This window comes from Sphaerodactylus townsendi, linkage group LG08 (assembly GCF_021028975.2).
Source record: "Sphaerodactylus townsendi isolate TG3544 linkage group LG08, MPM_Stown_v2.3, whole genome shotgun sequence".
Lineage (NCBI taxonomy): Eukaryota > Metazoa > Chordata > Lepidosauria > Squamata > Sphaerodactylidae > Sphaerodactylus > Sphaerodactylus townsendi.
The window spans coordinates 77,050,910-77,077,745 of record NC_059432.1 but is presented as its reverse complement, the minus strand read 5'-3'; the positions used below and the strand labels follow the sequence as shown (position 1 = coordinate 77,077,745).

At 41.3% G+C, this 26,836-nt stretch overlaps 1 protein-coding gene across 2 annotated transcripts in view; it reads right to left on the bottom strand.

Annotated features, from left to right (window-relative positions):
* The window catches only part of PXYLP1 (2-phosphoxylose phosphatase 1), a 74,969-nt gene extending 57,143 nt beyond the window's left edge, over positions 1-17,826 (bottom strand). The window contains exon 1 of one of the 2 annotated variants that reach the window (XM_048506484.1): positions 17,664-17,826. The gene's annotated coding sequence lies outside the window, so the exon portion shown is untranslated. The remainder of the gene's footprint in view (positions 1-17,663) is intronic. The other variant, XM_048506485.1, reaches the window with a different exon arrangement.
* Between the last annotated feature and the right edge of the window lie 9,010 nt (positions 17,827-26,836).

The following is a 26,836-nucleotide window of genomic DNA, read 5'->3' as shown; positions in this document are numbered from 1 at the left end:
AAGTTTTGTATTTCACTATCAGTGTCAACATAGGCAGAAAGGGAAGATTTAGACAAACACTCTAGCAAACAAAGCTTTGTGAATATCAAGGTCAACATATCTTATCTGTTGGGTTACACTTTGCTCCACCTGCATTCAGGAAGTTTTGAAATGTCACAGCAGTCAGACAACAGTTATAAAGTTTTCTTTATTTCTTCTAAACAATCAGAGGCTTATTAAGAATAGAGGGGCAAATTCAACTGCACACACCCATTCCATAAACAGAGACCATTTCATCATTTCTTTTTCCCTTCCTAAAATGTAATGATCAGTCTGGGTCCCCTCATCCCTAAAATGCCAAAAGCAGAGCAGCATCTAATTTTATTTGAAGTTAAAGGATTGTTCTGTTCCTAAAATACCACTTCTTTATTTTGTATCTCAAATTGATAATTTCAGTATTTTAATGTCTGAAGGTTTTTTTAGGCCTACATGTTCACTGACGTGAAACAGGCTTTCATTATAGTGATTTAAAAGGAATGTTCATCACAAAAAAAACATATGAATGTCAGTCAGTTTAAGGTCATACAAAACAAGCAGGGAACATCATAGGTTTCAGATTATATATGACACCACATACACAGTTTTGCTACTTATCTACATCTAAATTACAGGCCAGTTGGCCTAATGTCTGTCCCAGGCAAACTAGAATAATCAAAACAGAAATGGAAGGCACACTGAGAAACAATGCCTGCTGAGGGGAAATACGCATGGTTTCTTCAAAGGAAGACCTGCCTCACCAATCTTTCCAAGTTATTTCAGAAAGTGAAGAAGCGTGTTGATAATGGAGACCCAGCAGACATTATATACTTTGACTTTCTAAAGGGTTTTGATCAAAGATTTTAAAGAGAGTTTAGGAGTCATGGGATAAGAGGATAAGTTTCTTTAAGGTTTAAAAATGGGTTAGCCTATAGGAAGAAGAGATTAGGAATAAATGGACAATTCTCTCAATCAAGAGAAATCAGAAGGGGGGTCCAACAAGGATTGGTATTGGGGCTGATGCAATTTAATTTGTTCATAGTGGATCTGGAACTGGGGATAAGCAATATAGTGCCAAGCAGGTAACACACAATTATTCAGGGTGGTAAAAACCAAAGCTAACTATGAAGAGCTCCAGGAGGATCTCCAAAATTAGGAGAGAGAAACAATGTGGTAAATGAAGTTCAAAGTAGATAAATTTAAAGTTATGCACATTGGGACAAAAATGCCAACTTTAAGTATACACTAAAAGGATCTGATCTGCAGAGACTGAGAGGGAACAAGATCTTGAGATCCTGGCTGCTAGCTCAATTAAATTTTCTATGCAGTGTGCAGTAGTGTTAAAAAAGGCAATTGATATGAAAGAAATTATAGGAAAGGGATTAAAAATAAAACACCAATATTATGTGTGGCCTCATTTGGCACACTGTCTGCAGTTCTGGTCCCTGTATCTCAAAAAAGGACATTGGGAAAAAGTACAGAAGAGGGCAGCCAAGATTATTAAGGAGTTCCTTTCCTTTGAAGAAAGGCTGAAAAGACTAGGACTTGTCAGTTTAGAAAATAGAAGATGGGAGGGGGATAAAATAGAGGGTTATACAATTATGCATGGTGCAGAAAGAGTGGATAGACAGGACTTTTTTCTCCCTTTTCCAAAATGCTAGAACTTAAAGGCATTCAATGAAGTTGACAGGTAGTAGATTCAAAACGGACAAAATGAAATACTTCTGTACTCAACAAATGATTACAATGTGGAATTCGTTGCCAGAGAAAGTAGTGCTGGCTACAGGCACAGATGGCTTTAAAAGCAAATCAGGCAGATTCAAGAAGGATAAATCTATCAGCAACTGTGAGCCACAGTGACTAAAGGAAACCCTCCACACACAGAGGGGAAAAAATCTATGAATATTAGTGCTCAGAGGCAATATCAGCGGACAGACTCGGCCTCGATGATGTGTTGTTGGCTTTCCACAATAAACTGTTAGCAACTGTATAAGACAGAACACTGGACTAGAAGGCACACTGGTGTGATCAAGTAGGTTTTTCCTAGTTATTTTGTAGTTTGCCTTTCCAGCTGGCAAAAACTAAGCTACATGTAGTTGGGTAGCACAGGGTTCTGCAGTGTGCAGTGTACTGTGCCTCTAGCATTGAACATATTTCCAATTTTATTTGAACAAAACTAAGGCACACTGAATTTCATAAACAACACTGCTATATGGTAATTACATTTTTATGTTCTTAAATTAGTGAGTTTAGTTTAATGATAAAATACTGTACATATTTAATATTTTCCCAAATCTCCCCTCCCCCAACAAACTCATATGCCCCATGGTTACAGAATCTTTAGAAAAACTTTTATCTGTACTTGTACCTCAGTCATTGCCTTGTAAATTGTTCTTAACATTCCTGAAGGAGTAACAAGTATGACTCCACATGTTCTGTGCTTAAATTTCCATTTTAAAATACCCCAGGTTAATTAGTCTGGAAACAGTGATCACATCCACATAAATGTTTACGAAGCAGTTTTCGCACACACGCACACAGAACATGCTAAACACAATTTTAGATAGACATGTTACAATTATATACACTAAGATTATAGACCATCTGGTTAATGCCATTTCAGGATAATGAAAGGTCCTCAAAATGAAGGGAATCATATGAAATCAGATAATTATAAGACATTGTGAAGGACAAGAAGAAAATGCAGGCAGTAAATTATGAGGTGCAACATATATTTAAAAATGATGTTGTCCACACAGTAAAGAGATGATAGTAAATCACTGTAGGCTCACCACCTACATTCAAAACTTCAGATTCCTGGATTTTTTTCCTCCTACAAAATTTGGCACTATACGGAGATATTCTAGCATATTGTTTCCCAGTCTGAGGATCCCAAGCCAACATCTGTGGAAGTGGGAACCAGGCACCATATTGCTGCCCTACGCCACTGGCAAAGACTGAAAGCTGGCACAACAAAGCACTGCAGAGAATCAAGGACAGGGTAGACATTGAAAAGAACTGGTTGTGGATAACAACTGGAACTCTGAAAAATGAAGCTGACTCCCAGATTTTAGCCGCTCAAGAACAAGCCATTAGAACAAATACAATCAAGGCAAGAATCCCCAAATCCTCAGATGATGCAAAGTATAGATTTTATTCCAACTAAACTTGGCGCGTGAGCAGCAAGTTGTAACTTTTACATGCAATTTGCCATTGCATGATTCCATCTCCCAGCAATACTGGATTTCTTATGCATTGTATCCTTAGGTTTCTGTAGTGTTGTTTGCTTGTTGTTAAAGTGTCAGCACTTGTATACAAGTTTGCACTGATTTCCACCACTTCCTCCCTTTGAACTTGGGAGAACCTTACCCCAAAAGGTGCCAGTACACAGTACTGGTAAATACCATCACCAAAAAAAGCCATGGGTCTCCACTTCCATTAGCATTTACCTTAATACACAGAATAAACCAGCATTTCAGCCATAAGGTGGACCTTGCTGCATTTGAACCAGAAGGTTGGTGTGCACATCCGGAGCTCATCAAATCAAAAAGCACGTTCTGTTTAGAATTATCTCCAGGTAAGAAATAATTAGCATCCCAAAGTCACTATGGAAAGTAAATGACATGGGCATCATAATATTTTACTACACAAAACATACTTTTATACAAATTCAAACATTACATTAACTACAGAGTATGGTATAGCGGTTAACAATTTTGGGGTAGAACCCCCACTTCTGCTGTGGAAGCTCACTGGGTGACCTTGGGCCAGTCACACACTCTCAACCTAACCTACCTCAAAGGATTGTTGTGAGGAAGAAACGGAATGGAAGAAAATGTTGCCAGTCACTTTGGGTCTTCATTGGGCGGTAAAGTGGGGTATAAGTGAATTTTAAAAATAAATGTTTTCTACTTATTACTTGTGTTCTAATATATGTAAATATCATATGTAAATATTATAGCCACTGAAAACCACTTACACACAGCTACAAAACTAGTTAATAGGAGAAGCAATATTCTTGTCCACCTTTATGAGGATGATGACAAATGAAAATATTATGTTGCCAATATAGTAAATTGTTGTTAAAATACAGAGAATATAATCCATGTAAGTTCCTTGGATAGTGTATCCACTTCTCTGCTGAATGAAAATCAGAAACCGAAACCAAACCCATTCTTCTATGTAACATAATACCTCAAAGTACACAATACAATCCTTTGTTGGAATCCAGCAGCTGTTTGCCTTATCTCATGAAAAGAAAAGGCATGATTTCATAGCAGTGTTTTATTTTCTCACCACCCAAGTCTTGGGAGAGCCAAGGCAGACCCTTGTTAGTATTGGAAATAGGGATGAGAAAGCACTGGAATTTTGTTAGGTTTACATATTCACAGGTAGAATTGGCATTACATGGGCACAGAAACAATCACAAACTGTCCCAAGTCCAGAGCAAGTTCAATCTCAAACCAAGAGCAGTCATCCTTGAAGCCAGCACCTGCTTTTGTCCATAAATCTTTCTCACATGCTTACGATTCCAAGTAGAAACTTGTAAGGCTGATTTGGCAAAATAATAAACCATTTAAATCACTTTAAATAGCAGCTACTAGAATGTACTTTACATGCACCCCCAAAAAAGTTATGGCTTGTATTATATTGTGGGGACTAACTTTTCTACTGATGCAAAAGACAAGAGGGATCATGCCTGATCACTCCCCATCCCCCCAAAAATGCTGAAACCCATAGAACCTATGTTCCGTGTTCTATAAGCTATGTGGGGCGGTGGGTGTAGAAAGAAAGGGAATTAGACTACATCTAAGAAACAAGACATTATTTCTTCCTATGGTTCCAGATTTTTTTCTTTGCTTAGTTGATAGTGTACACATTAGCATGCATTTACATTTAAATAGCAGATACTCAAGAGCTAATGCTTATACTAGTCAAAAGTGAGTTTACACTAATTCATTTGTTAAAACACCTATCATATTTATGATAAAAATTAATCTAACTTGTTTCATGTTAAGAAATCCAGGTGAAGAACTTCTTCTTCTTCTTCTTCTTCTTCTTCTTCTTATTATTATTATTATTATTATTATTATTATTATTATTATTATTATTATTATTATTATTAGATTTGGTATACCGCCCCATCCCCGGAGGATTTTTAAAAAAAACCTTACATTTAATGCATTGTCGAAGGCTTTCACGGCCAGAATCACTTGGGTGCTGTGTGGTTTCCGGGCTGTATGGCCGTGTTCTAGCAGCATTCTCTCCTGACGTTTAAGCCGCAAATTCTGGCTGGCATCTTCCATCTGAATGCCAGCCAAAACATAGTACATCGGAAGCGGCGTACTAGAAAACCAACCGCCAACCAGCTCTAATTAATGTATTTTGCTACTGCTTTATCCTCATATCTGTGAGTAAAAAAGTATTACTGAGTATATGGAATAAGACTTCCATATATGGAATAAAACTTCCAATGAGAGAAGGGTAGAGCAGGGGAAAGGGACCCATCATCTGGTCATGGCTCATCCAACCTGGGGGAGAAGAAGATGGGGGCTCATCATCTGGTCAAGGCCCACCCACCTGGTACCAGTGGTAGTGTCTCTTATGCTGACACAAGTTGAGAAGTGACATTTTTACTGCACCTTTCCTACAAGATGCTGTGCTGGAAAGTGTTACTTTCATGCAAAGCTTATTACAGACCTGTCCAAATGACTATTCTTTTTAAAAGCTTCAAATCATTCTGCACATTTTTAGGTCACGACAATGAAAAAAAAAGGAACTAAACTGCTGTGGAAGACATCCCACTTATTCTACCACTACACGATGGCGGTTAAAACAGACATCTGTCAGACAGATGTATATGACTTCACATTTAAAGCATGAGGGGAATTTTTAGATATATTTATGTGGGAGACACTACAGCATAGAGTGTAATTCTGTGGCAAAGGAAAAGTAAACTCCAGATTATTAAAACTCATAATAATTCACTATAATCTAATCTGTCAAATCTTTTAACTCTTCAGAAATCTTTTCATTTAAACAAAATCAATTTGAACTTGAATACTCTCACAAATAAAAGCTGGGAAGACAACCATATAGTTTAAAGATATTTTAAAGCACCTTCCTAATATTACCCTGAGTCTTCTTTGCATGAAGTCTCTGTCTTGGCGGTAAAGAGATTAGCATTTCCTCCAGAACTTTGGCGTTTCTCTCTTCTCATTGGCAAGTGAATTGATCACCTTTAAACAGTCCAACATAATTCAGATATGTGGCCTATCACAAAAGGAAGCCTCACAAAACACTCACATAGGAGCCTATATTGTTACCAAACCAACACATTGTGGGTTATGGGAGTCCTGTCTCTACTCATCCTGCCAATCTTTGGGTTGTCTAGCAGTGCAGTGCCATTCTCTGCATTAATTTAGTGTCACTCACAAGGACCAAAAACCTGTCTGGACTTGCCCTCGCCCATACCTGCCTTGCAAAACAGCCTGCCTCTCCCTTCCTTCCTAAAGGGATTAAAGTAAAAACAACGCCTTCATATGGGAAAACCAGTTCCCACCTCCAGGCCTGGTCTATTTACCTCATTGAGACAAATAACATGCTAATGCGATTGCTTCAAGGTGTTCCTGCCAGCAAAATACTATTCTTTTTCATCTGCCCAACAGCTCCCCAAGACTACCTTATCTGCATTGCCATTGTCTTACAGCTGTGACTAAGTCAGTTTCTCTCCCACCTTCAGACACTCCCAATTTAGCCCATTAGTGCCAAATACCCAAACCATTAAATTACCCAATACTTAAGATAAGTGTTTCTCTCCTCCAGAAGGTCAGAGTCTCCTTTGTCCTGGGAAGTTAAGCTCTCTTAGCATGGCTGGAGGGTCTGATCTTCCCTATAAATTAGCCCCGTACCTAACACTCAGTGCCCAGTGAAATAACCTTTTGTTCAGTTGTGCTGCATGCCATCTGTTCTCTACCCTACTTCCTTGGAGTGCAGGTGGGCACTATACTGTGTTTTTCTGGACCCCTTCTTCAGGATCTGGTAAAGCATCACCCCTAGAAATCCCAAAACCCTCGACCTATCTCCAAACCTATCTGCTCAACTCTATATACATCTTAGGCCTGTGTGAATGTTCTGCTGCTCCGATTATTCTGTGCTTTTATGTTTATTATTATTACCCTTTTTGTTAAACTTCATTTCAATCTCTTGTGGATTTCTTGCAAAAGCAACTCTCCATAAACTTTGGCAACCAAGGTTCCAAGCTTGCCCAACCTCTCATTAAGACAGGTCTGTCCTTTGATAATTCCCTAATCTAAAAGGGGCAGAGCCCAGCCTTTTGGGTAACAATAGTGCCAAGGCAACTATGCTTTGGCTTCCAGACCCATGCAGCTAATTTGGTCAGTCAGGCTGCATTGCCTGGAGTTGCCCAAGCAAGTACTACCTCCCTGCTTGCTGCCAACAGTGTGATATGCACCTTGGGGAAGCTGGTTTCCCGCTAACTGGACATCATTGTTCATAGGCAGGATGTGTTCCATTTTACATGGCTATAACTTTCTGAAATATTGGGTACTTTTTTAGGCAAGGATTGGATTTATAGGGACCACAAGTCCCACTTCACAAAGAATTTTCTTTTTTTAGTTTTGTTTCTTATTCCTACATTATGTCATGAAGTTATAGCTGACATGGTGTTCCCATAAGGTGTAAAAACCAACAAGTTACAGTTGACTTATGGTACCTTAAAGGATTTAAAGACAAAAAACTGACAGGGGTGGTTGGCTATTATTTTCTTCCACATGACAACCCCAACTTACTTTGTGGACGCTGTCTCAAATAATAACCATGGTTGACCCTGCTTAGCTTCCAAGACCTGACAAGACTGGGCTAGCCTGGATCATCCACATTGAAGATTGTTATGTGCATCTCATACGATTCATCAACATGCAAAGCAAAGAAGAGAAGTGGCTTACAATAAAACATACATAACTTCCTTTAAAAAAGCATAGTTAACTAGTATAAAGCTAATTAGCCACAAGCAGATTTTTTTTCACAGACCACAAGGAAGTCAAGCAAAAATACAACAATGGACAGCTGGATATGAAGCTCACTACAACATATAGTGTGGAAAGTTAGTACATCATGAAATATTATGTTTGTAAATATTCTGCCATATCACAATTTTTTTTCAAGAACTGTACAGAAAATGGCTGCTTTGACTAATCAGGTTCTATCCAGTTTGCAAGAACTCAGATCAAAAGGAAGATCAAATCCAAATGGCTCAATATACAATTATCTGTGAGAAACAGCACACCTTCCACCCTTTCTTTCCCCAACCCCCTCTAACACCATATACTTACTTCTGCTGGTTCGCATGAGGAGCAGCTGCTGCCTTGGCCATTTTAAGAAGGGCTGCAAGGGCAAAATATACAAATACAGCATGCCTTTAAACATTAAATTATCTGTCTACTTTTCACAACCCTGCAAGTTCACCTTGTCATTCACAGCTACACAACAAGATTTTATATATTATGTGAAGATGTATTGGTACTTTGCCCATTAAATTTTTCCACCTTAGGTTCTTTACTCTTAGATCTTCACTCATTCCTGGATGAGGTGGGAGGAGTCTCCACAGATCCTTTAAAAATTATAAACCCCTGCAATCTGCACAAAAGCAGACAAGAGACACACCTAGACCATTCCGCTGCAGAATCATTACTGGTCTACCTGGAGGTTTTTTAAAAAAATCTTTAACCAGTGATGCATTCACACAAATTAGTAAGTCTATACTTGCAGACATGTTTTCTTGGGAAGCAAGAATGTCTAAATATATTTAGTTATGAAATTGAGAGACAGGGCAAAGATTATTGCTGAACATCAGCAACATTATTAAATGGATTACAGGCTACATTTGGTCAACTAGAAGTGGAGCCAATGTAGCTGAACATGTTTTTCCTCCTTCCATTTTGAAATCTTCAAAATGAAAACATTAAATTTTCTATTTAGGCATTTGCAAAATAATAATCATTATTATCATCTAAATGTCAGAGCTATTAGAATGTCTGCAAAAAAAAAACTTGTGTTATAAAATCAGCCGTCTTCTGAAAAATGGAAGAAGACAAACTAATGGAAACACATCAGCAAGCTTTTTCTTAATTAAAAAAAGTCCAGTAATAGCACTTAAAGTGGGAGACAATGGTATATTTGGTTAGTCTGCCACCATTAAAACATTAACAGTATCTAAATGGCAGTCCTACAGGTTGCAGAAGAGAATGTCAAGTAAAAATAGACACAAAGCACAGCGCTATGAAATCTGGCCCTATATTAACAAAATGCAGACGAGAATATGCTGGATGTTATGCAAATTCAGACTATAGTTTTTATGATAAAAAACCCCAAGCTAATTATATTTTTCTGCTCAGAACTGCATCAACATCAGGGTTCTCTGAAGTCAGTTTTCAGCATGGACTCTTTATGTTAAAAAAATTAAATCAAGCTTACAGATTGAAAAATAATAGAATACATGAGCATTTGATCCTTCATAGCTCCTATGCAAGAAGAATAGCAGCCAACACCATAGTTAAGTCAAAGTTGGCCTGGAGATAAGAATGTCAGAACTTGTGTATAGATGGTCAAAATCTATCTGACAGGTGGACACTCCCTCCTGCTAGTGCCGTGTGCATATTAGAGCTGTGTGCATAACTGGGTAACGTGTGCAAAGTCTGATAAGGCTTGGGCATCGGATTGGCACCTGATTTGTATAATAGTAGACACAGACCACTGAGTGAAAGGAGCTTGGAAACACCTGTGTCTGGCGGAGCACTTTGATAGTTAGCAAATAAACAGAACTGCACGGTGACTTTGTGTCTTTCGGTTCTTGTTTGCATTGCACTCTGCAAGGTGTCCTACTCGCGTGTAAGCCGCTGCTTCGACAGGTTATGGGCCCAGATTCTGCCCTTACACGCGAGTAACTGTTTTTGTTGCTGTGTGCGAAACAGTTCCCGTCTGCACCATGGCTGCGGTTTTTGCTGGCTTGCCTTTCGAGCGGCTGACAGAGCACAACTATGTGACCTGGTGTTTGAAGATGAAAGCTTATCTTCTGCGTGAGGATTTGTGGGCATTCGTGGAAACTCCCTTACCCGCGCAGCCCTCCGCTTTACAGATTAGAGCTGAGGAGCGGGCGAGAGCATCCATCATCTTGGCAGTGGAAAGCTCCCAGCTGCTATATATCAAGGACGCAGCTTCTGCATCGGAATGCTGGAATCTACTTAGAAACGTCTACCAGCGTGAGTCTGTTGGAGTGAAAGTCTTACTAACAAGACAGGCTGCGGAAAGGTGACTCCGTTTCTGAACACCTACAGAAAATGAGGTCTTTATTCTCTGAGCTGGCTGACCGCGGGCTGCTTTATGAGGACTCACATAAAGCCTACCTGCTGATTTCGTCGCTGGACGATTCGTGGGAGTCGTTGGTCAGCAGCCTCCAAACGGTTGCAGATGCCACCTTGACTCTGGACTACGTCACCTCGAAGCTGCTGGATTGCGAGCGACAGAGGGAATTCCAGAAGAGCGTTGCCGAGCCTCAGAGGGAGCCAACTCCTGAGAGTTCGTCCGTCTTGCCAGCTGTTTGTGCGACCAGGCGTTGCTACCGGTGTGGAGCTCCTGGCCATCTGGCAAGAGCATGCGTGAAAGTGCTGGACCGACGTAAGCCCAAACAGAGACAGAAGAAGGGTCCTGGGAGAGGGGACTCTGCCTCTTCTTCGTCTGCTTTTTTGGTCACGTGCAATGACAAGGACAGAGAGGGAACTTGGCTCATTGACTCTGCCTGTTCTATGCACATCGTGAACCGTGAACATTTGCTTACAGAGGATCAACGTACCCCAGACATCAAACACGTGTGTTTGGCAAACGGAACGCCAGCCTCTGTGGAGAAGCAAGGAACAGCTTACGTGCCTGCTTTGCACCCCCCCCAAATAAACAGAACTGCACGGTGACTTTGTGTCTTTCGGTTCTTGTTTGCATTGCACTCTGCAAGGTGTCCTACTCGCGTGTAAGCCGCTGCTTCGACAAAGAATTCCACTCTACCAGACTACTAATAACTTCTGTAGAATAGAACATCTCCTGGAGGTATCAAAATGTTGGCTGGTTGCCAAAAGCATTCATTCCTTTGGATCAGCCATTCAAGATTGCAAGGATATTTGAGTAGGGAAATCTGGTTACTGGTCTGCTCCTTTCTGTCAGTAGTTGTGCTTCTGGGACAATGAGGAGGTTTTTGGCTAGTTAGAGTGGCCTACGTTTTCCCTCTGGGGCTATCCCAGTTATAATAAGTGGGTTATTGAAGGTTGGCATGAAGACCTATTAGAGAGACTTATAGTGATTTCTTTCTTACCTCTTCTCCATGAAAAATCGAGAGTGTTAAGACCTTGGAAGGTTTACTGAATTTACTATTACTGGAGAAACAGGTATCTGGAGTGGCAAAAAGCATTGGCCATGTAATTGCCCATTCTTGACAATCCCCTTTAGTTTTCATCACTCACAATAATTTCGCATCATCTGTATACAGTGACGTAGGTATAGTTTTTTATGTTGGGGTTCAGGGGGTGCGGCCCCACCCCCACCCGCCCCTGGGAACATGGCCACACCTTACCAAGCCCCGCCCCCAGATTCAGTGCTTATAAAAGCAGTTCTTCAAGGCCAGGGATTGCAGACTCCCCTGCCCTGCCTGCCTTGCACCCCCACCGGCTGGGCTCCCAGCTGGCAGTCCCTTCTGCCCTCCCCTCCAGGCACAGGCGTAGCAAGGGAAATGGAGCCCAGTGCAAAATCTGAGTTTTGCGCGCCCTCCCCCCATAGGTGGCCACTGTGATGCTGGAATCCATCCCCAAACAGCATCACTTTCAAAGGTATTTAAACTAGGGAGCCCAAATTCTCCTTTTAAATCCACCTTAAATGGAGAATCTGGGGTCCCCAGTTTAAACAACATTGAAAGTGATGCTGCTTGGGGGTGGATTATCCCCCACCCTGAAACAGCATCACTTTCAATGTTTAAACTGGGGACCTCAGATTCTCCCTTTAAATCCATGCCAAAGGGGTGAATTTAAAAGGAGAATCTGGGGAAATTTGGGGGGAGCCTGATGTCAGGGGTGCAATTGTTAAGCTAGCAGCCCCAAACTTTCAGGGTATATTTAGAAGACTTTCCTGATGATACCACCCAGGTTTGGTGAAGTTTGGTACAGGGGGTCCAAAGTTATGGACCCTCAAAGGACCCCCATCTTCTATTAGCTCCAATTGGAAACGAAGAAGAAGAAGAAGAAGGAGGAGGAGGAGGAGGAGGAGGAGGAGGAGGAGGAGGAGGAGGAGGAGGAGGAGGAGGAGGAGGAGGAGTTTTGATTTATATTCTCCCTTTCTCTCCTTTGCTGATGATGCTGATCCTACCCAATCCAGATTCAGGGAACTCATTCCCATGTAGGAAGGTGAACCCACATCTCAACATCCACATAATATTTTACAATAGCTATTCATCTTGTCATTCCTGACAGATAGTGTAAATGGGATTTTTTCTCTCTGGAAATACATTTCCCTATTTGTGTGCTCTCTCTGACTTTTAGGTGCATTTTACAGTTTTCTTCTTTGGGAAAACAAGCAGCTATCAGGACCCCAAGAACTCCCTGGTGCATTTCAAAGTACTTTACATCACCAGAGTAAACAGTTCCCTTTCCAAACCTTGCCCTACCCAAATTCCCCCTGCCCCACCCTAAGAGCTCCATGAATTTCCCAACCCATAGTTTGCAGCCCTACATATGTCCCATACAGGCACCATAGCATGAACAGAACACCAAAATCACTTACACAGATAGATGTTAAAAAACAAGACTGATAAGAAAATTAACAGGAATGAACTAGATTTCCAACCCATTGAATTACATATTAATGAAGGCAGACAAAGACAGAGAAATTGAAGGAACATTCTATTATCTTCCTATCCTTTCCCCCTCCTTACTGTGCCTTTATCTTCTTGGAGTGTTACATAACTTTAAATTAGATCTATTTTATAAAATAATCCTAATCATACAGGAGAACTGTTATGCAAGAATACCCTGTTTTTAGAACAGAAAATGGTATTCACTGCTCCTACCCGACATGAAGATAAATCAGAGTTCAATCCAAAAGCAGCCAAGTTGAACAAAAGAGGGATCATTTAGCACCAAATAAGACTCCATACTAGGACTAGAGGATGGTTTTTAACCATATTTTGTACTAAGTGTAGTTTGACTGAAAGCTGAATTCACAGCCTGTTGAGTCATTCCACCCCTTGAAGCTGACTGGTCACATTTTAGACAATAGTACAGTGATGATATCTTTCCTTCTAGAAGGCAGAAAGGAGGCAATTTCAAGGTGAAGTAGGATATATACACAAAGCCAGTATTCATTTCTTATACGTAGCAGATTAATAAAGGCACAATTTATTGTGACATTTGTGTGCACCCTAACACTCATCAAAAGGGCCTCAATCATATCTTTTACTGTAGAACATATAACTAAAGATACCAAAAGCAACATAAACTATTTTTCAGTTTTTCAAAAAATGGAATAACATGATGCAATCACAATCATTACAACACTTTATGCCACAGCTTGACAAATCCCAGGCACCAGGTAATTTACGGTGCCTAGAAACTTCATTGTGGTGACTAGTACTTTCATCATTGATTTATTGTAGTGTTTTTCAGTGATCCTCAGAATTACAATGTTTATTTATCATTTCACATCAGAATATTGTTGTCTTGTATAACATAAAATTGAATATACATGAAGTTCCTGCTAACTTTACAACACTTGGTGGTAAATAAATTCATTTCTTAGCCAGTGACATTCTATACTGTCCCCATCTAAACCAGCTCCAATACTCACTTAGATAAAGCAATAATTACATTCTGAAAAATTAAGGAGAAATTGAATTAGGATTAGAACAAGTCTCTCATATGCAGTTCATGAGCCACTAGTAACTTGGTAGTAGCAACAGTGTAGCTCATGCATCCTATAGAAAACCTGGAAAAGACTGAGATCTACTCTAGAATTTTTTTCTAAAAAAACCCTCAAATGCAAGACTAAATTCTTCTGGTATGTCATCAAAAAAGAGGGTTATGTTAAAATTGCATACAAGTACACTAATGTCTCGCAATTAAACATTTTCCCATTTCCCCATATCATCTTGGATTTAGTGTTGTAATTTTTTTGAGTAAAGATGGTATTTTACAGGATATTTTTTTGAGTAAAGATGGTATTTCACAGGATATTTATCTGGGCTGTTTTGCTGATAGCCTCATTTCTAGTACTCTTCCTAGAGCACTTTTTGCTTCTAGGACAGAACAAAACTTGGTAACATGTGTTGGGGGGGGGCAGGGGTAGAGTAGCTCAGGATATTTTTAATTAATCCTGAGTAGTTTCATCAAGGAAAAGTGTGATGATTCCTAGGTTATAGGCATTAATAACCAGAATGATCTACATATCTATTTACACACTAAAAATATTTGCTGGATCTTTTGTGAAATCATGAAGAATTGAGAATAGGTTAAGATTTTTTTTCCTTTCAACAGAAATAAGGGGTAGCCCATCTTTGTCCCTTTCTTTTCATTCGGGAGGATTCTATTTTCTCTCCAAAATCCTCTAACCTAAGGAGATTTTTCACCTATTTTGCCTGTCATACCTTCATTCTATACTCCTTCCAGCACATGCAAGGTATTTTGAATGGTTTCTCTTTCCATTATATTGTTATTTATCCAACAACCACATGAGGCATGTCAGGCTGAGAATGACTTCCACAAAGTTACACAGAAAACATCATGACCCCAGTTCTAGTACAACACTCTAGCTACTGGATAACCATCATATGTCTGAAGCTAATGTTCTTACATGTGTTCCCATCAAAATATAGCAAGATATCAAACTCCATCCAAATTACTGGGTGCCTGAAATGAAGTGAATTTACTCCACCCTATCAATTTGAGTAAATGTTGATAACTACCAACAGTCTGTGATAACAAAAGTTGTCTCCATTTTATGTTATTTCGGACATTCCTTCCCAGTATGAAGAAATGCTTCGCACACACCCATACAGTCAGTATAATACCTAGGAATTAGTTTGTAACTGTAGGCTGTGGTGAGATTGGTCTTCATAGGTGGCTAGTAGAAACACCACCTGGCTACCAATTCCAGCTGTAATTTGAAGTCCCTCATGGACAGGGACATGATAGTGTCTTGTAACTACTTCACCTTGCAGAATTAGAATCGTACACCATACACATGAAATTAGAGATTACATTTGTCTATTTAGATAAGGTATACATGCGATCTTAAGTTCCGCATTGTACTTCTAGTCACCTTCTTTACAAGATTAAGAACAATAAGACTTTGCTTTCATCTTAATCATACCCTCCCACTACCAATTTTGTCTGTTCAAATCCTACTTTCACAGATGTCAGGACATCAGGATTAAAGTTGTCTATAAGTCTGGTCTACAAATCCATGAAAGGATGCCTATTGTACCACTGTCAATTGCAGCCAGGGAATAACATTTTTAATGTTCTCCTACTTAAAAAAAACTCCCTTCAAAAAGAAAACTACCACAGTAGGAAGCACATTATACTTGCAGTAGATGTACCACTGTCCATCATATCACTTCCTGATCTTGCTACAGTAATTGTGCTGCATTTAGTTTTAAATACCCTACTAACATAGTGGGTTGGCAAAACATACTGATTCAGATTATAAGCAAGGAATTGCATTTTTTACTACTACCCTACAAAAAGAACTGCCAACTTGTAGAAAACCAATATATTGGAAAAATGGATTTAGCCAACTTTGCGATTTGCTACTTAATGGGGAGATTTGGGCAAAAAAGGACACCTTCAAGAGGCAGGCTGTGCCAAAATCCAGAATTCTACCTCACTTTGCCTCCTCATTCAGCACAATGGATCAGATGTTTCACAAAACTATTTTTGGATATATGTTAAAACATTATTTCTAGCACACTAGCATAATAACGCTTAATCAACCTGCAATGCTTTTTCCAGTACTTCAGTACTTCATCCATTTAGCCCATTGATTTTTTTTCTGTAGAAGACATAATAAATATTTTGAAAGGCAAAAGCAAGCTTTGGACTAGAGTAGGTGATTGTCTTTGCCCAGATAAAAGCAGTGAAGTGTAACTTCCATTCAATTTTCCCTCTAAAGCTTTCAATACAGGAAAGTCTACCTACATAACTTCAGTGGAAGCAAATTGTGCAATCCAACTTTAAACACATGCAAAAGCTTCTGAACGCCAGTCACTTTGTTATCCATTACCAGAAGCATTATATTGCATGCAAGTCTTGGGGAGGTTTTAATTGATTGCCACAGCAGCCTGTGAACAAGCAGCTGGAAAGAAAACCATGTCAGCTGCACTGTGAAAAATGAACTGAGCAATGTGTGTTGGTGACAAAGTAATCATGTGTTTGTTCCCCTTTTCCCCTTATGCGGCAATATTGTTACCAATGCTACCAAACTATAATGTGGGTTTTTGGTTGCATAAATCTCTTAGCCTTTATGAGTCCTCCCCCCAAATGCAAACACACACCAAAGGATCCACATCAGCTTAAGAGAACAGGGGGGAAAGCAATTATCCAGGTGTAAGAAGCAGATTCTTTTTTCAGTACTGTCCAGCAAAGCACAGTTAAGGCTAAGATGAGCAGCAACATACACATAGTGGAGAGTGAGCGAGAAAGATGGGGGGGGGAGGTGCATTCTCTCACAGCGAGATCCTTATCCGTCCTGCCTAATCCTCTCCCAGGCAGAGGCTGTGCTCACAGCCAGCAAACTGGTTGCAATGCCATGCCACAAAACCCACACAACTGCCAAGGACGTGGCTTCATTCTGGGTTAGGAAACTGACTGGGTAGAGAGCAGCTTTCAGAGCTGATGTAATAGCCAGCACCTGTGGATACCTTCACACAGCGAGGTGCCCAGAAAGTCAACAACTGCGTGAACAAGAAAGTTCCCAATTAAACAAGGAGGGAAACAAAGGGTGTTAGCACCTACGCTATTTTAAAACATAGGAAAGATTAGGGCAATATAAAAGATAAGCAAAACCTGTGTAGGAGAGGCAGCGCATACAAAACAGACACTTCCCATAGAAGCAGAGAAGACAGGAGCAAATGTGGTCTGACAGCATGCAATCCTTAGCAGAGTCACACCACCTTGAGTCCATTTAAATCAATGAGGCGAGGAGGGGATAAACTTTGTTTCGGTTTGCACTCTTTCCCCCCACCCTCTTTCTACCTATAAAGCAAATAAATCCTGTACGGAAAGAGAGGAAAATACTGCAGGGCAGGATCCCTAAAAGTGCTGCAGACTTTAGACGGTGAGGAGGAGATCCTTGATGAGAACAGCAACAGCGGGCTACAGTAGTTGAACAGGGAAGACACAAAGCGACCAGACTGCAAGTCGCCTAGCAAGACCCGGAGACGGTGGGCAGGGTGAGAGGTGAAGGTGCCTGCTCCATCACCCACCCCACAAGGGAGCAGTAGGGAAAGGAGGACGGGACCCTCTATAGGCGGGTAGGCAATCGGACCCTCCTTACAACGAGGCGTCCCAGAACGGGACCGAGCTTCAGCGCCTACCTACCCCGCCGTAGCCAACCTAGGCGCCGGAGAGTAATCCCAGCAGATGCCGCCGACGTCGCCCTTCCAGAGCGGCCGCTCCGCTTCCTTCCCGGTCTTTCTCGCTCTCCCTCTCCGTTGTGTGTCGCTCGAACCAAGTTGGACGGACTCCGGCTCCCTCCCGCAAGCTCCGCCTCCTCCCTCCTGCCATTGGCCGCGCAGAAGATGCCAACAGCGCCCCCTGCCGCCGCTGCGAGGACGTGGTTAGGAATCCGGCATCCTCCGTCTTTCCCTCGTTTCCCACCTCCGCCCGCTCGGCGAGGGAATCCGGGGAGAGGAGTGCCACGCAGTGACTGCTCCGCATGGGCGCCGAGCTCGTTCCCTGAAGGTTCCCGGCTGAAGAAACGTTTAAGCAGGAGTGGCCGGCGCTCGCTGACCTCAGAGCATAGATAATAGGGAGGGTGTGGGTAGATTTTATATGAAAGATGGGGGAGGGGAGGTAGAAAAAGGAACCTGATAATTGGCAAGGCGTGAGGCATTTTCCTTATATCGCCCATTCCAAGGCACAATAGAGCCATTCTCTCAAGACCTTGGCCGCACCTCTTGCTGCATTTTAGATTGCAAACCTGGGCAGGGCAGGTAATAGGGCTAATTGGTAGAGCGATCTTATTTTAAAGGTTTGTGGCTTATTTAGAACACGGCACCCCAGAGTGGTGCCCACAGGTGCAATGGGGTCCAGCCACTTTTCTGGTGCCCACCTAGTGGTTTCAGTAATTGAGTGGGGTCAGCTAGGGCTTCTAGTGGGCATGTAGATTTTTCTTTAACAATTCTTTGGCAACTGCTACCATAGCACAAGGATCTGCACTAAGTTGTGGCAATCATTTTGTGGCTGGCCCTGCCTACAGTAGCAGCCATTTTGTTACCACAGCCACTCAGTACTTGGATGGGAGAGCACCAAGGAAATAGGGGGTAGCTATGTGGAGGGAGGCAAAGGCAAATTACATCTGCTTGTTTATTGCCTTGAACATCTCATGGTTGGGATTGTCACCATGAGTCAATTGTGCCTCCATGGCACATTCTTTGTATTCACATGTACGCAATGAGATTCTGAATGTTCTTTTCCTTAGTATTTATTAAAGCATGAAATTGCTCCCCCCCCCACACACACACAACATTCATTAGATGGTGAAAATATTTTGTCAAATCAGATGAAAACATGCGTCTATAACGCGTAAATCTGCACAATATATTACTAGAACATAATTCAAAAGAGCTAACAACATTTAAGATAACAAATTCTTCCAAATCCCCTGCCCCCCAAGAAGGTATTCTGCACCTATGCTGTTCTGCGAAAGCAGAACTTGCTCACAATTAAAAAATGAAATCAAAAACAAACACTTGAATGCTTTGTAAGAATTCTTTTTGTTCTGGGCATGACTTGTCCTGATTGTGCACAATAGTCTAAGGTACTCCTTTGTGGCTTGCAAATAAATGAGTAGCATTCTCTACGATGGCTGCCTAGACTGAATTAGGAGACTGTCCTAAATGAATAGCAGCTTCAGAGGCTGATGGTATGGTATTATATTCCTCTGATGATGTTTCATCCCTTTCCAAACTCTGCCCTCCCCTAGCTTAACACCCAACAATTTGGAAGCAACTACTCCTTTTTCAAACTTTTAGAACAACAACAGTAGTAGCTTTAATTAATTCATTAAGCATGCAGTCCTAAACAGAATTGCACCCTTCTAAGCCAATTGAAACCATCATTCTGCAGTCCTAGAAGTAGTTTCCTGCGAGTAAGTCTCATTGAATTAAATGGGACTTCTGAATAGACCTCCTTGGGATAGCTCTCTTAAATATATGGGAAATCTATCTAATTTTCATTTTTTGGCCCAAACACATACTTGCAAACAACACAGCGGTGTATAAAATGTAGACTTTTCCTTGTGTTAACTGAAAATGTGCCAAAAGTAACCAATGGAACAGTCTTCCACTGGCATGGCTGTTTTTTATTCCTTTCTGGCTGACAGAGGTTTTTCCTTATAGTGGAGAGAACAGGATAGAAGCCGTTTAAAAATTACTTATTTTCTTCATGATTGGAATGACCTGGATCACTTGGGGCTTAAGGTCATAGAAACCTCCTTGGTCTCAGCCAAACTCATCTGAGTTGGTTTGGTGAGGTAAATGAGTGGAGATGACAGATTGGCTTCCAAAATTTTTCATTCAGTCTTCTAGCTTGGACTTTCCAGTCCCTTCCGCTTCCTACTGCTTGGTATTGGAGAATAGACTCTGTCACACGCCTTATTGGCAGTGCCCAAGAGTTTTCATTTCAACAGGTGACTTAATATAAGAATAGCTGTATGCATTTTACTTGCCTTCAAGTTCTGTTTCTCTGTGCAGTCTGACAAGCCAGTCTTTAAAAAATTATTAATCTTTTTATATTAAAAAATATGCCAGTGCCTAAAGCATTATTCACGAGTTCTGAGAAAAATGTGCAGAAGTGTTGGTGCAAAGCTCAGATTAGTTGTTCTTTGACTGTAAAGATGTTCAGTGTAGACCTAAAGAACTGTGAACAGGCTTTTAAAAAGATATGTAGGTTCACAGTGTATGTTACTTCTTTCTATAGCCATTGCTGTATATCTCATTACACAAGCCAAGTCCAAGAAGCTTTTAGGGGAACCAAGTGTCTAAGGAACCATTACAGTGAAATTCTGCTCACTGTCAAATGTCTTAAAGAGTTCAACAAACTGAGGTAGAATGGCCTATAACTGTCATCTCCATCCTTGCAGCCAGTACAGAGAAATATATTCATTTTAGATCTTCCCACTCTGAAACTGCATTGTGCCTCAGGACACGTTTAAATTGCAAGTTACTGAAGAAAAGTTTGTCCTCATGATCACTCTGGCAAAATCTTTCTCTGCAATGCTGAGTAAAGAAATTTCACAATATTTGTAACTGTTGTTCCTTTTCATGTGCAACACTTATACAATTAACAGTGTGTCTGTGCTCTCTCAGAGACAGAGGCAACTCAGATCACATAATTCCCACAATATCTCCGGCCTTTAAAAAACTCCGGCTTTGAAAATTAAAGGTTAACAGCTAACACTGTTAGGAAACCATTTTTGGTGCTGCAATTCTAAGCCAGGGTGTCATAATATTTGGAAGGATGCTATCATAAAATACCAGAATATTGATGCCTTTACATTTGTGCTGACCATTTATTTATTTATTAAACCTTTATATTTTGCCTTTTCCATTGTTGAAGGTGGCTTACAATACATAACTGAACAACCTAATAACAATAAAACTCTAATCCTCCTCACATAATAAATGCCTGAACCTTGTGTGTGTTAAGTGCCATCAAGTTGTTTCACAGCAACCCTATGAATCAATGTCCTCCAAAATATCCTGCCATTAACAGCCTTGCTCAGGTCTTGTAAACTGAGGGCCACGGTTTCCTTTATGGAGTCAATTTATCTTGTAAGCCACCTTGAGTCTCCTTACAAGAGAGAAAGGTGGGGTATAAATCCAAACTCTTCTTCGTTATGTGACCAAAGTACAACAGCCTCAGTTCAACCATTTTAGCTCCTTGGTACAGTTTCCTTTGGAAGTTTCATGACCAGTCTTGCAGAGGTGGAGCTTCCATGGGGACATATATGGTCATATGTCCCCAGGCAGCCGCCATTCAGTCACGTGAGGGAACAGAAAATTGACCCCCACACTTCTAGCCTCAGTTTAGAAATTTGCCTTTAAGGCAGTGGGCTTGCTGCGCACACTGTGCAGGGCCCATGCCAGCCGTTGGTGGTTGTGCCAACCCCGCTGGCCTCTTTGTTGAGGGTGGGGGCGTCATCGGCACAACCGGCGGCAGCACAACTGGTGCTCGATGGCAAGCGCTGGTTGGGCCAGTGAGCTGGTGCCGCCACCTGGCGCAACATACACACAAGCAGCTGGTCCCCTTGACTGGTGGATGTGGCATGCTGTTGCTGCCCAAGGCGGAGGGGGCACAGTGCGCAGACGGCAGCCAAGGAAAAGGAAGCGGCTGGGGCAGGAGACAGTGCATTAGCCGGCCATGCACCACCATCCTGCGAGCTCTCCATGCAGCCCTCTGGGCTTCAGCTGTGAGCATGAGCCGAGCAAGTGCTTTCACATGCAGCCAGAGGCGCATTAGTTCCAGACAGTCCCAGCCATGAACAGTCCTCGGCTTCTCTTGGGAAGGTGGATGCCTGACTCCACCCCTCCTGGAGCTACTTGGCTGCAAGGGGAGGCAGATAGCCAGAAGCCAAACAGCCCTCAAGGCACCTCCACGTCCTGCAATCTGGGCCATCTGTGGGGAGCTGATGTGGCAGGGATGCTAGGCGATGGTGGTCAGCCAGCTGAGCGGGCTTCAGGAAGGGCGCAGCGACCCTCCCAAGGGCTCCGTCTGAACCCCAGCCATGCCCTGCCCGGTCTGCTCGCCTTCACCTGGTGGCGCGAAGATGCCCCTCAGTCAGCCCAAGCACATCTCAAGAGCAGCAAAGCAAGTTACCCTCCTTGCTGACACACCTGTATCCTCCTCCTCTCCCACCCCTTCCAACCCCCACTGCACCCACCTGCTTCTCCTCTCCCCCCATGGGTGAATTTGAGGACTCTCAGGCTGGCAGTGTTTGTTTATTGATCCTTTGGGGGGGGGAGTGGGAGTGCCCCAGTGGCTCTTCACCACAGCAGTGGGAGAGTGGGACTCAGGACTTGGGAGACGGCGGCAGCTCTGCTCTTATTATCACTTGCACTTCTGCTACTCAGGTTGCTGTGGTGATTGACAGCCAGGGAGGCATCCTACTGCCAGATGCCCACCGATTGCCAGCCAGAGATGTATATAGGGAAAATGGAGACCGGGGGGGTGGGGGGTGTTGCAGAAAACTCCGTTTTTCCTTGATGCCCCTCTGCAGTCTTGCATTGAACTTGAAAATAAACTACAGCTGATGAACCTGTCTTAAAATAGACAAGATGTTTTCACAAAGGCAAGCCTAGCAAAATGAGGCTGTGGCCTTCTGAAGCAGCTGCAATTTCTGGATTGTCTTCAAGGGCTGCCCATATCTCTCAATAAAGTAGAATGTGTTACAGCAGTCCAATTACAAAGTTTCAAAAGCATGAATTAATGTGGCCAAATCGACTGAGTCTAGAAAAGGAAAGAGTTTGCAATTTAGATGAAGAAATATTGTAGAAGATTTTTGCCATTTATTATATTGCTTCTTATAAGCTGAAACAATGAATACATTTATTCTGTACCTATCAGTGGTTTCTCCACTGCTAACAATCAAACTACAACCATGTTTTACTCTCTAATAATAATAAATTTGGATCAAACTGCTGGGTCTGCTCAAAAATTGAGGAGAAATTATGTTGGAGTTAACTGGTGAACGGTAAAGATATGAGACATGATTTAGTTTCTGTAGCTGTTCTCATAAATTTGAGTTAAACTATACTAATTCCAATTCTGTGAGCACTACAAAAGATGGAGAACGGTTTTAGTTGATACTGTATTTGAAATATTTTGTTATGATCCATATTCCCTGCCCCTGGCTACTGTTAGGATGGGAACCTCCAAATACCAGGGGCGTGAGGCGAAGACAGGTAATGGCAAACCTTTTCCAAACATCTCTTGCCTAGAAACCCTACAGGGGCACCATGTCAGCTGTAACTTGCCTGCAAAGAAAGAATGATCCATATTAGTTACAACAATGACAATTTTAGAAGCATGAATTTCCAAGAGACATGCTTTTGTCCTCCAACACCCCAACAAAAGGCTAAGGTCAATTTTCCACACTTAAGCTCCTCATCTTGCATAGTGCTCCAGATGGTAATTGCCAAGGAGTCGATGTTTCAGTTTAATCTTGCACTGTAGGGGCTGCATCTGACTGATTAGTGAAAGGTAGCTTTGTTAGTGCATCAGCTACTGTCAGGGAACCATCTGTTTTACTACAATTTTACTTGAGGTAGTTTCCCACTCAGCATGACATCTGCTTGTTTATCTCAGGTTAAGACTTCTGTTATCACTTAAAAAAAATTATAAATGATATACCCAGAACTGACAATGAAAAGTTCCCTGTCCTAATTAAATCAGTTCAATTTTATTAGCAGGATCCTTTTGTTCTAGCGAATACAATTCCAGCATATATAACAATGCATATGCATATGCACATTGAATTCATTTTTGAAGCATTAGAGATTGCTAAGGATTAGTATCTATGGCATCAGTGGTGTATCTAGGGGGAAGGGTGGTCATTTGAAGTGCCATCCACCTGTGCCCACCCCCAACCAAACTTTCCACTGCCCCCCAACTCCCCTCGTCACTGCAAAAAAAAAAGCCTCTCTGAGACACACTGTTGGTCCTTTTGCCTTCTGGCAAGCTGGGAAGGAAGCTGGGAGGGAGGGAGGGAGGGAGGCCACGCCGCTTGCTTGCCCACGCTGTGCAGTGGCTGGGCGGGGCGGGGGGGGATCAACAGCAGAAGTTCAACAGGGGAGTTCCACTGGGCATAGAGCTTAAGGCTTGCCTCAGGGGCTGTTTTGTGGCAGTACACCACTGTATGGCATGAGAGATGTGTGAAAACCTTGTCCAGAACAACTTCATTTCTCCTGTGGAGCACCTTGTACTTTTGGATGGTCTGGAAGAAACAGAACTGCTGCTTGCGTAGGATTATATTGTAATGAGACTCTATGTGACATACATAATAAATTTAAGCAGTTAATACTTTGGAATAACTAAGATCAATATAATGGTGGTTGCACTGTACACCTTGTACATCGCAAGATTAATTCCACATAAAAATTACAAGATTATATCTCCTTTTGCTATAATTCATATAATGCACAATGCTTATACAGTGTAATTTTAGATGGTTGCAATGCATGGAAATTCCTTCCATGCCTTCTGAACAAACTTTTCTTTTAATCAGGATTGTCAATGGATACACAAGCTTTTTTTCCCTTTCTTTTAAATTTACCAAATTATTTCATGCAAATGTTTTATAACACAGCAAACATTAGCCCTTTTTTAAAAAAATGATAATGATACATTATTACCTAGTACTACAATATTTGTCGATAGTGAGTCCAATTGTATATTTGTCTGTTGCCTCAACTCAAAAAATAAGTTTGAGATTTTGAGCTGGGTCAAGATTTTCACATCCAACCAGATGCTGTCCAGTAATCAGGGCTGTGCATGTGGTTCCTGCTTCTGGCAAGGGTTGGATACAGAGGTGCATTTGCAGTCTAATTAATTTAAAGCACTACGTATTTCTGGTAGGACTGTGCCTTCATATCTGTCAGGATGATTGTATCTATGTGATGTAACTGCTTAAAGCTATAAATCAATGCTGCTAAAAGATATATGTAACCACCCTGCTATATGTTACCACTGCCATCTGAAACATTCTTTCCTTGATCTTTACTTTATGGCTTCACATGCTTTGTAGTTAACTAGGCTTCCCCTGACCCTCTGACCCTCTGAGAAACATCTTCTATCTCACAGGAGCAGGAAGCCAGGTGGTTTTCTCTTACTGTCAGCCACTGACCTTAGGGCGCCTCAGCTCCTGGGACTGTTTTTCACAACTTCTTGGGAAACTGGGAAGGGAGACTTGCTTTGGAGATAAAGGTTTGTCAGAACTGGCTTTGCCAAGCTTTGGTGCTTCAATTCCTCATCAATAAATGCGACTGATCAGCAGTACAGAGTCCTGTCTTCCTTTGCATATAGATGTTTACAAGGTTTGGGGTCTTAAAGCAAGATAGACAAGGCCTATCCCTCAATATTCTTGTAAGTAGATGTAACATTTTAAAAACATGATAATTGAGAGTTCATAAAAAATTCAGCTGCTCAAGAGAATGCAATCTCGTTCTGCTAACTTGTGGATAATATTTCGGTTAATTTGAAGTACGTTTGTTACTTTTGTTTGGCATAGCTTTCTGACAACCTCTCCAAAAAGAAACATTCCGCAGCAGCTTCCATAGTGAAGGCTGATAGTAATTCATATAGGGTAGGTTGATGATGAGAAAGAGGCTTTCCAGAGACCATCCAGTAATAATCCATGGGACTGTTTACTTGTAAAGACCCATCATTTCTTTACAGAATCATGCACAATGGATATGTACAAAGATTTCCCATTCTTATTTACACATTTTAAGGGACTTCTAAGCATAATGCAATTCCAGCTTTTCCACAGCAGTACTTTGTGCTATGATGTCTTTTTAAAAAGCTGCATAGCAAAATGCAGGAACAAAAATTAGCGTTTGGAGGAATGAGGACTCTTTTCATATAAGCATGCATGGGCACATAGAACATTTTTCTTACGATGCACACAAAATAACACCACTCCATTTCTGACAGATGGCACATGTGGTGAGATATGAAAGTTATGAAAATAGATATATGCTGGACTTAGGTGCATTTTGAAATAAAAGACATGTGCCTATGTTCTCTCTAAAAGCAATTAGTCCTAGGGTCTAAACTATTTGGGGCTGGCGATTGAGAGTCTGCCCAGTTGTTTTTGCTTTGTAAAACTTCCAAGCTGAAGCTTCATGCTTAGCAAAGTCTGAGCTCCTGCAAATCTCCAGTTTCATAGCATAAAGCCATAAACAACAGATTTTTATTCGCAGTGTATCAGACTATTAAGCCAAGCAGGTTTTCCTGCAACTTTGTTCCATATACCTTTTTATATCTCAGAAATGTGATCGAAACTTTGTTGTGCAGTGCATGTACTCTTCAGCAGCCTTTGTCCTTTCATTTCTTTGCTACCGTATGCATTTTGTTACTACCTTGACCAGTGGGTTAATATTAAACCACTTGAAATGTCTTCTCAATTTTTCTTTCCAAGTTAAACACACTATTTTAACATTTGGTTATTTATGTCAATAGTACACTAAAGAAATGGGAAATCAACCCACACATACACATATAATGAAGCCACCAAAGAGCTCTAGTGGAAAGAGGAAAATGGGAGCTGTAACATCGATCATTTGAAAATAGATGGGTGGAATCAGCTAGTCTGGCTATCTATTCTCCATGCAAAGACTGGTGTATTCAGATAAACTTTTTATTTTGTCCCTGGATTATTTTGTTATCTACTTGTATCAGCTACTGAAATAATTATGAGGGGAAGCATTATTCCATTTATCTGCATCATGCTCTGCATTCTTTTTGCACACCAAAAGTTTGCAGTTCTACAT